Raw genomic sequence first — 10,699 nt, 5'->3', positions numbered from 1 at the left:
AACCAGGACTATTCCAAGGAAGTCGCGTATTGTCCTTGCCTTCGGAACGCGGAGTAGATGGAACAGGGACAACTGACGAAGGGGTATACTCTTTATGTTGCATGTCTCGTTTCTCTGTTTGTTTGTTTTTTTTTTGTTCGAAAAAAGTTCGTTTTCTGTTTTCGTTTTTCATTGTGTTTAACGTTTTTTTAATGTCCTGTACCCATATATGCATGTATGTATACATATAGATGTAGGTGTGTACATATATGTATCGATATATCATAAAAAATAATGAAATTATTGTGTATAGTGCTCAGGTGCACTACAGCTTATCAAAGGTGCATGTATAGTACATAGAATTACGTACAATTGTCAGGAAAGTGAACAGTGTGAGTCATAATATACATGTGTGCATGCGTATGAAGGTGTAGGGTTGGCGATTTTCAGGGAGTAATATATATATTACACTTAATCGGCAGAATTTACAGTCTCAGGAGTCGAAAGTTTGGGACATCGTCATTTATAGAAATTATAAGTACCTACGCACGAAACTCGGATCCTTTTGGTTTGACGGGCAACATTTTTCATTAATGTTTTATGTAGTGTTTTTGGTACCGAAACACTTTCAAACTTCGTATACTTGTATATTTTGTATTATAGAACAAATAAAAAATTTTGTATTCAGCTGAATAGACGTCAGTGATTGGTTGAAATTACAGAAATACGACAACTTTAACATGAAATAACTTATTAAGAACTAATTTTTGTTAAGAAGGCTAAGAGAAAAAGATGTTTTATATGACACATTCTACCAGTATCCCAAGTTTGAAAGTGTTTCGTTAAGAAAACAAGTGTTGCCCGTCAAACCAAAAAGATCCCGAAACTCTCAGTCCTTGGCTTTCAAGCAGGCTATTCACATGGTAGAAATAACAGCCAAATCTCACAAAACTGCAATAACATAATGAAAGAAATATATGTAATTAATCTACTTACCTTTCAGAATTTCCCGCAGTAATATGACAAAGTGAAATTAAAGTGTTCATTCATATCTTGTGTGCAAACATACGTTCTACTTGTGACAATAATGCTGTTTATTTTCATAAAATCCATTATTTTCTCTGGAGCAAGCTGCTTCAATATTTCCTCAAATGAACACTTTAATTTCACTTTGTCATATTACTGAGGGAAATTACTCTGAAAGAAATTTTTGCAGAAAGGTGAGTAGATTGATTACATATTTTTTTTCATTTATGCCATTGCAGTTTTGTGAGATTTGGCTGTTATTTCTAGCATGTGAATAGCCTACTTGAAAGCCAAGCCCGTAGAATCGGGAGGAGGACAGAAAGATCCGGGAGGAGGAGATGGGGGTATTTTTTTTTTTCTTGAAACCTTGAAATTTTAATCCTAATCTCCGTATTTTTACGTATTTCGAAAGGAAAAAAAATTCCGGAAAAAGTGAAAAACGAAAAAGTGGGGAGAGGGGATTGAAATTTTGAAGTTGCTATTTTTGAACATTTTTGTCAGAATCGGAATCTCCATATCCTAAAGCGTGGGATTCCGTAAAAAAAAAAAAAAAAAAGATAAAATAAACTACGTCTGAATTAAGATCACTAATTATACAGAAGGAATTATTATATTGTGTCCTTCCGTCATCCAGTTTCATCACAAATCTTTCGAATATCTATTGCAGCTGGCTCGCCAAGGAAACAAATATTATTATCCACTGGGAATATTTACTACACACAAATATCGTGAATGCTGTGAAAAACATGCTACGGAGTAGGCGACGCTGTATATCACAAAATAATGACATGTTTTTAGTCCGAGAAACTTTAGATATTTCAGTTATGAAAGTGACATCTTGACATTCGTGCACTCTTGAAAAAAAAAATAATAGCTTAAATGTAATTTGGAGGGCAGAAATCAGTTGGTGTTAATGTTTCTAGCGATTGCAAGATGTTTTAGAACTCGACAATAATGAAAAATAAAAGCATGCGTAGATACTAACCGCTGTTTTCCATCTCTGTTTTCTTTCGTATTTCGTTTCGTTACTAACAGTTCGTGATTTCACAATTTGCAGAAACTTGTTTTCGCCGACAGAGAAAGTTATATCTGTGGTTTCTGCTTCTAAGAAGCTAGCGAAATGAAACCGAATGGCCCAGATTATGCTTGGTGTCTTTGTGTATATAGCAACAGATATTTGAGTACTCCACGCATGTACCTTGTTGAGGAGGGATCTTGTTTTAATTTCTCTCAACCACTTGAAGCTATTACTAATTTCTGAAGATTAAAACAAAAACGAAATTTTTGTCATCAGCATGCAAAAAGAAAAAAATATTCATATCTCATGAAAATTTGAAATATTTCAAGTTGTTGGAAGAAATTTATCAAGATCCTAGAGTTTAATAACTTATTGAAGGCTAAAATTTTTTGGATATCTCGCCCCCATTCAAAAATTGGGTTATCTCCCTTCTAAAATATTGAGTTTATGTGGCGTCAATAAGATTTTAAAGTTTTTCAGTTTTGTATGATTTGTTATAAAAATATTATCAGACTCAATAAGATGTTTAATCTTTTCGCTTTTTATGTCTATTAATTTTTTCATTTTTTTTTGTTTTATTGAGGGTTAAACAATTTGTTTTAGTTGGGGGAGACAACCCAATTTTTAATGGTTGTGAGATAACCAAAAAGTACATTGAAATGTTTTAAACCTACAGCAGAAAGCCTAACTTTAGGATGCATTCTTAACTGTCGTATATGAAAGTGGTCATCAGAAACTGTTAGGTCTAAAATATGCGGTGTGCATATTTAAATTGTGAGTTATTTCTAAGAAGTATGTTCTCTTGATACTTATGGGAATATATATATCTCTTTATTCCTTACGGCGTGCTTTCACACTTAGTTCAGAGGCAACATGCATTTGAAATGGTTTAAAGGTCACGAATAAGTTGATAATAATGAAACGTGGTGATCATTTATATATTACGACCGTAAATTCAGATGACAATATAAAAAGAAATCAGAAAACAATAATAAACATGCATATTATAAGATTTTCTTTTCAAACAAACAATAATGTTTCAAATATGTATTTTTAATCAGCAATTTTGAACTTTGTGAAATATATAGTTATGTCCCTTACATTTTATTTATTTATTTTTTTTGCGGTACTGTACCAGTTGGCTGGACAATGCATAAGCAATAAATTTAACGAAAATGTCTCTATGTGGTCACTCGACCTACTAGAATAAGAACAAAACCGCCTTCCAATCATACACGACTGTCTTTTAAAGAGATTAAGGATCAAGTTTTGGAAAAAAAAACCCAGCTCTTCTATGTTCGGCTCTGTTATGGAGAAGGCATCCTTCATTTCTGGTGTGGTATCCAGTCGGTTTCGTGATTTCGTTTTAATGGCAAGGAAAGTGGAAAACGCGGTCTCACACTCCTGAGTGGTTGGAAATGGCATCGGTACTTTAAGAGACGTCTTTGCGACATCAGGACATGACTGTGCCATTTCAATCCGAAAGTCACAACTGCACATTTCACGGAAAAAATATTTCTCACCTCGATCATTGACCAAATCAATTAACTGCTCTTGAATTAAATTGTCTTCTGTTGGCAGATGACGAACAGAGAGTACAAAGGGATGTGGAAGTATTTGTCAAAGTAATGCAGATCAAGAAAATAAAGAGAATATTTCTCTGCCAAGTGTTGACACGTGTTGTGTCATGAGTTCAACGATATCATCATCGACTTGAAGCTCGTTTTCATCAATTAGCATGTTTAGTTGAGGTAATGATGCAAATTCATACCTCATTTTGAAAGCAGTTAGTTTTTCATGAGAATGAAACATGGTTATATCTTTCCCTTGCAGTAAGAGATTGATGGCATTCACTGACTCGAATATGCCCACCAAAAATGCCAAGCAGATTAGAAAAGATCATCGGCGTGCTAATTTGGCTTGGCATCTTGTAAAAAAATCGTGGACTTCTTTTCGTAGAAGGAATACTTTCTTTATTGTTTTTCCTCTCGAAAGCCATCCCACTTGCGAATTCAGAGTCACTTTCTTTGCACAACTCGGCAAACAGACGGAAGTTGAGCGCGTTCGCTTTGATGAAGTTCACCGCAGTAATCACGTAATTCAGAACATTTTTTAACTCATCAGGCATGATTTTCACCATTTGTGCTTGTCGATAAACTGTGCAGTGTGTATCAATAACATCTGGAGATTTTTCTTTCACCAATGTCTGAAAACCGGAACGGCAACCAAGCATCGCCGGAGCGCCGTCGGTGCATACGACAATGACATGATCCGAGTTGATATTATGTGCCTCAAAAAATTTGTCCGCTTTGTTAAATATTTCCCTTGCGGTTGTTTTGGTGCTGGGGTTTTTGCAAAACAGGAATTCGTCTTCCAGGCGATTGTTATGTACATACATAGACACAAAATTGGGCTAAGATGGAAATATGCATCGTTCCTTCAAGCTGGATCGCGGAAAAGTTCAAAAGTGAATTGTGAATCTTAGAGAGCAATTGCGACAGAATGTTATCGGACAGCTCGGTTATTCACTTGCTAACAGTATCATTTGAAAGAGAGACATGCTTCAGCTTCTGAAGTTCAGAACTTCCTAACGCATTCGATATGACATCTTTGCAGCATTATCAAATCTTCGCCGATATTGTGGGGCTTTTTGGCAACAGCTATTTTCCTTGAAACCTCGTAGGATGCCTTCAAACCAGCCGTAATGCCGTAACATTCCTGTGTCATCAAGTCTGGATTTCGTCCATCTGTCGGCTTCGCGTCTGAAAAAGTCGACATCTCGATTTATTTAGAAGTGTCTCTTTAACTTGTTGGACTATAGTGAAGTAGAGGCCAAAACCTCGGAGCATAAAACTAATTGTTGTTTCCTTCTCCGCCAGACTTTATTACAGTAAAACCGAATTTCAAATAAGATTCGTCATATCTCATTTTCTTCTTTGGAGGCATTATAAAAAAAGATCAAATTTAGTAAACCAATTCAATATAACTACATTGTATATTTATTTCGAATTTATCATATACTACGGGTGTGCTGATATGACCTAGTGTAGCTAGCTTTTGGTTGCACTAATTAACAATAAAACTTCTCACCACTAGCGGTGGACGGTAGGGGCAGCACTTTTGGGTCTGCTCTAGGCAATATGTGGTTTTTGTGAGGTCCGCGGGTGGCAAACAGAAGGGCCGCCCCACACTCTAGCTAAACTAATGCCTCTCACTATTAACTGTAGAAGAAATCTAAAGTGCGTGTGAGCGTTGTTTTGTCCGTAGATAAACCTCCGTGAATTGATAACTGTTGAGAAGACAGTTATGTCGGACGGAACACGTTGCCATGAAAAACAACCATGTCTTATAAAGCCCAGCCACCATGGGATACGAGAATGGGTGTTTGACAAAGAGCAAGGGCATGCGGGAACATGCACCGGTGAGGATAACGACGGCGAGAGACATGCAAACTTGTGGATTGCAGAAGTTGTGAATCATGTGAGCGTAGAATACCGATAGCACACGCACGATCAACCGTTACACCCACATATTTTCCATCGGCCAATCACACTTGTACAAAAAGTGTGATTAGCAAATGAGTGTGTAGGAGTGACGTGGGTTTTTGAGGTCAATGACAACAAAAGATGAGAGCATGCTAAAAATTGGAAGTCTTGAAATGTTTAAACTAAACCGTCTCGAGCCATCTGTTTTCATGATACTTCAGCGTTTCTTCGCGGACTCCAGTTTGAGAAACACTGCACTAGAGTAACTTGAGATTTAAGAAGAAAGCTGTGTATTACTCAGAACGTATGAAAGAAGGGCTAACTAAGTTTGGTATGGACGTTAAAGACAAACTTATGAAAATGCTTTAAATAGGTAAATGGTTAATTTCGATTTACAGATTGAAGAAAAAGTTGAATATATATAGCAAATAAGATCTTTCAATGAAAGAAATTATACAAGTATGTTAAGCTTGAGGCATCAGTATTTTATTAACCAAATTTAAAATTTCAGAACGTAGAGGTAAGAGTTATGTCCCTTGTAGCAGACGTGCTTTAGATATTACAACTATCAAAATGAGAAATATTGTTTATTTATTAGCTTTTTTTTCGTTTTAAGGACCACTCTGTGAAGAAAGAGCTGGGCCTCCGTGACGGTATTAACGTTAGATTACTGTTGTGCTAATATCATAAAGTAGCTTGAGTGAAAAATCAAAAAAATTGTGTAGTTATTGCTGGAATATGTTAATTTTGTCAGCCGGGTTGATCTAGAGGGTAACAGTAACAGGGAGTATTCATATGACCTTATCACCTTTTGATGCAAAAAACAAATTGACAAGCCAACATGGTAGACTTTTGAGGTAAAAGAAGGAAGCTACTACATGGTTGCTTGGCCTGCCAGAAATACAAACCAAGTCTCCATTAGATCCTCTTAAAGATGGAAGGATGCATTGGATAAACAAAATGGCAGCCACAGAAGTATTTGCCTAGCCAGGGACATGTGTCTACAGTCATCACAGCTTAATGCTAAGCTAGTTAATCTAAGTATTCTTGAATACATTTTAAATAAGCAACAGAATGCATTGATAACATTCTAGTGCAGTGTAGGGAAGTAATTTGTCAAGGATTAACTATTGTTTAGGGTTGCACTATTTTCTGCATCTAGGGCTGAAACCCAATGCTTAAGGAGCATCATTGGAAATATAATGAAGAAAAAAGAGAGGGCAAAAATAGACACCTACCCTACAATGTCATTCACTGAAATCTTCAGGATACAAGATAATGCATGCTTAATTCAAAATACTGTGATTATATAAGCATTGCATTTGACAAAGAAATCTGAAAGTTAAAGAGTTAAAAGAATTAACATAAACAGAAGTCAGTTTAACAGCACATTGCTTACAATTGATATGCAGGAAACTGACAGATTTGTATTTCATAGTAAGTGGCATTGTACAGTTAACTATTGTATGTAACATTCAATGTAATGAATATCAAAAATCTAATTAGAATTAGTTTTACAGTAGGAGATAAATGATATTAACTTCATGATTATTATTTTAACCATTTGGGCAATTATTTATTTTGGAGATAATGTTTTCATAATCTCACTCAAATAGCTAAAATATTACAAGAAAAATAAATACTCACTCTTCTACTTTGAGTTTTTTTTAAACTATTGCTGAAAAAATAATCTTTAGTAATTTGGTTTTAGGTAGGTCATTGTTGTGAAAAAAAAAAAACAATACAGCAAACTGAAATAAATAAATAAATAAATAAAGTTAATAAAAGAAGAAACAACTGGAATCTTGAGGTAAGAACCATGTCTTCAACATTTATTATGCCTGGGGCTAGTTTGGAGAAAAACAACATCTGGGTTATATCATATAAATAATAAATGTATCAGTCTTTATAATTTCAATTGGCACTTATTACTGCTACGAAATGAGTACAAATTATATTTTCAAATTCAAGTGGAGTGGGAGTTTGATTTTTTTAAAAGGATTACTCTTACTCTTTTACTTGTTTCAGTCATTTGACTGTGGCCATGCTGGGGCACCACCTTTAGTCGAGCAGATCGACCCCAGGACTTATTCTTTGTAAGCTTAGTACTTATTCTATCAGTCACTTTTTGCCGAACCGCTAAGTTACAGGGACGTAAACACACCAGCAACGGTTGTCAAGCGAAGTTGGGGGGACAAATACAGACACACATACATGTATATATATACGACGAGCTTCTTTCAGTTTCTGTCTACCAAATCCACTCACAAGGCTTTGGTTGGCCCGAGGCTATAGTAGAAGACACTTGCCCAAGGTGCCACGCAGTGGGACTGAACCCGGAACCATGTGGTTAGTAAGCAAGCTACTTACCACACAACCATTTTCTCTTAAAATTTTTAAAGCTACTTCAAATTGTTATACTGCTGATAACCTCTTTAAAAATCATTAGCCACAGAAATTAATTGAAGGTAATTATATGTTATAGAAGTAAGAGATTAGATAATATTCCTTACATAAACAATAACAGAAACACTGAGGGCAGATAGAAAAAAACCTTTAACAATGGAAGTCTCTATGAGACATAGTAGAGTCCGTGATAACATACTTATTGTGATTAACTAAAAAATGTTCATTAATTAAAGTTGCACTTGTAGTAAGAGGGGGAAAAAGCATTAGCTTAATGATCAATGTCAGGAAAAGCAAGGAAGATAAATTCAAAATTTAAATTGAAAAAATTAACTAAACTTTGAATGAGGGGCCTGGTGCAGCTCTTCAGCTTGGCAGCTTTGGTCAAACTGTCCATGCCAGCATGGACGAATGTTAAATGAGGATGATGATGTACATACATGCAAAAAAATATAGCATTCAAGACTGACACCAATATGTAAAAACCAAATACCAAAAGAAAAAAATAAAGACGGTGAAAAAAACAAAAAACTATCTGGGATAGCTAATTGAGAAGATTGCAGATGTCAACTGAAAAGACCTTAACTTATTAGTTAATAATGATCCTGAACAGGTGCCTGTCATTTTATTGGCTGCAATTGTAAGGTAACAAAGTATAAAAATTAAAACATCTTAAAATAATACGCAATGTATTATAACAAATTTTAATGTCACAAAGGACAGAGGTCGCATAAATTCAGAAAGATAAGTCTTCCATCAAATCATGACTTGTACCATTCTTGTAAGGCATGTTAAAGGGAAAAATATAAAAAGCGAAATTCGTTACATGAAAAGCGAAATCACTATGTCAGCTGCTCGGAGTTAATTTTTGCAAACGTTCAATAAACTCATTCAACACAAAAAATAGAATGGAATTAAATAAATAAATCAAATTGAACTAAAAACATTGAAATAAAGATGGTGTGGGCTAAGAGAGATTTGGTTGCTATTTTTTACAGATCTAACAACTACGTAGATGTGCCAGTGGTCGAACAATAAGGTCTATAAGAAATGGAGCTCCACTACAAGTCCATTCAAAACTACTTAGTTAACACTTTTTTAAGGAGCCTCCGCTTTGTGTTTTTGATTTGAAGAGTTTGCTGACAGTATAATTCTTAATTAGATTTAAAATATGTTGGGGAAAAAAATTGTTGAGTCGAACTTATTTGTTTAGTAGTTTGATCTGAAATCGTGTGTTCAGACTTAAAAAATTGCATCACAAAAGCCTAAAAATATACACAAACACTCTATTCGTTTCTGCTATTGAAAATTGGCAGTATATTTGCTGAATCATTAAACTTTCAGGTAAAAAAAAAAGAAGGTAAACAAAGAAAACCTGTTTAATTTTTCCTTCGACTAAGGCGGCGAGCTGGCAGAACCGTTATCACGCCGGGCGAAATGCTTAGCAGTATTTCGTCTGCCTTTACGTTCTGAGTTCAAATTCCGTTGAGGTCGGCTTTGCTTTCATCCTTTCGGGATCGATAAATTAGATACCAGTTGCGTACTGGCATCGATCTAGTCGACTGCCCCTCCCTCCCTTCCAAATTTCGGGCCTTGTGCCTAGAGTAGAAAAGAACACTTCTTCCGACTTCTTACGTTTTGGGGCCCAAATCCCGCTGCGGTCAATTTTGCCATTCATACTTTTAGGGTAGAAAAAATATAGTCAAGTACAGCTATGATCTGAACGTTGACAATCTACTTGGAATTAAGGGCTATTGATCTTGCAAGAAGTGCAAGTGGGATTTATTTGTTGTATCCAGGGGTAATCTTAGAAGTGCTGTGACTAATCTTAAAAGTGCTATTATCCAGGAATAATCTTAGAAGTGCTATGGCTGAGAATAACTATCTCAGTGGAATGTTCTGTATATTCAATACATGTGCGATAGCGTTTCACATATGAAATATAATGAGTTGAAGAACGTTGATTAATTAAAATTATTCGTGGAATTGATAGACAAGAAACTCCTTTGGATGTTTAAAAAAAAAATCTAAGAACATCCAGCAAGATAAATTGATTGAATTTTTGTTTGAAAATGTAGAAACTGTAGCATGTGACTTGATTGGGTCTTTGAAGCCTGCTGGAGAAAGTAATAAACATGTTTCAGTTTCATTAGACCTTTTCAGCAAATGATATCAGTTGGTAAGATTTAGTGAGGAATGTCACGGCGTTGATTATGTGAATAACAAAAAACGTGGCTGAGGAATAGTATAGAGTAATGTTCTGCATACTAAATACAAATACGTTTACATATGTAATGTAGAGTTCAAATCCACATCCATACTGAATTTTCTAACACCCTTGCTCGGTGTTGTGGATTTCAGATACTCTTTGAGGGAGTTTTGTCAACTTATTCTTTTCTACTCTAGGCACAAGGCCCGAAATTTTTGGGGACGGGGCCAGTAGATTAGATCAACCTCAGTACGCAACTGGTGCTTAATTTATCGACCCGAAAGGATGAAAGGCAAAGTCGACCTCGGCGGAATTTGAACTCAGAACGCTAAACATTTCGTCCGGTGTGCTAACGTTTCTTATTTCTTTACTGCCCACAAGGGGCTAAACATAGAGGGGACAAACAAGGACAGACAAAGGGGTTAAGCCGATTATATCGACCCAGTGCGTAACTGGTACTTAATTTATCGACCCCGAAAGGATGAAAGGCAAAGTCGACCTCGGCGGAATTTGAACTCAGAACGTAACGGTAGCCGAAATACCGCTAAGCATTATCGCCCGGCGTGCTAACGTTTC

The 10,699-nt window shown here is 35.7% G+C and overlaps 2 protein-coding genes across 8 annotated transcripts in view; one reads left to right on the top strand and one right to left on the bottom strand.

Moving 5' to 3' along the window:
- Nucleotides 1-6,825, bottom strand: part of LOC106869246 (uncharacterized) — a 61,487-nt gene extending 54,662 nt beyond the window's left edge. For 4 of the 7 annotated variants that reach the window (XM_052966028.1, XM_052966033.1, XM_052966032.1 and 1 more), the window contains exons 1-2: nt 6,747-6,825; nt 1,991-2,262 (exon numbers count right to left, since the gene is read on the bottom strand). The gene's annotated coding sequence lies outside the window, so the exon portion shown is untranslated. Of the gene's footprint in view, nt 1-975; nt 995-1,990; nt 2,276-6,746 lie in introns of those variants that run through there. The other 3 variants (XM_052966030.1, XM_052966031.1, XM_052966035.1) reach the window with 3 other exon arrangements.
- Nucleotides 65-10,699, top strand: part of LOC106882672 (ER membrane protein complex subunit 2) — a 42,292-nt gene continuing 31,657 nt past the window's right edge. Inside the window, exon 1 of the mRNA XM_052966037.1 lies at nt 65-83. The gene's annotated coding sequence lies outside the window, so the exon portion shown is untranslated. The remainder of the gene's footprint in view (nt 84-10,699) is intronic.

The sequence above is a fragment of the Octopus bimaculoides genome, chromosome 3, assembly GCF_001194135.2.
Source record: "Octopus bimaculoides isolate UCB-OBI-ISO-001 chromosome 3, ASM119413v2, whole genome shotgun sequence".
Classification (NCBI taxonomy): domain Eukaryota; kingdom Metazoa; phylum Mollusca; class Cephalopoda; order Octopoda; family Octopodidae; genus Octopus; species Octopus bimaculoides.
The sequence above is the reverse complement of the archived record's forward strand: the minus strand, read 5'-3'. Positions and strand labels throughout refer to the sequence as shown.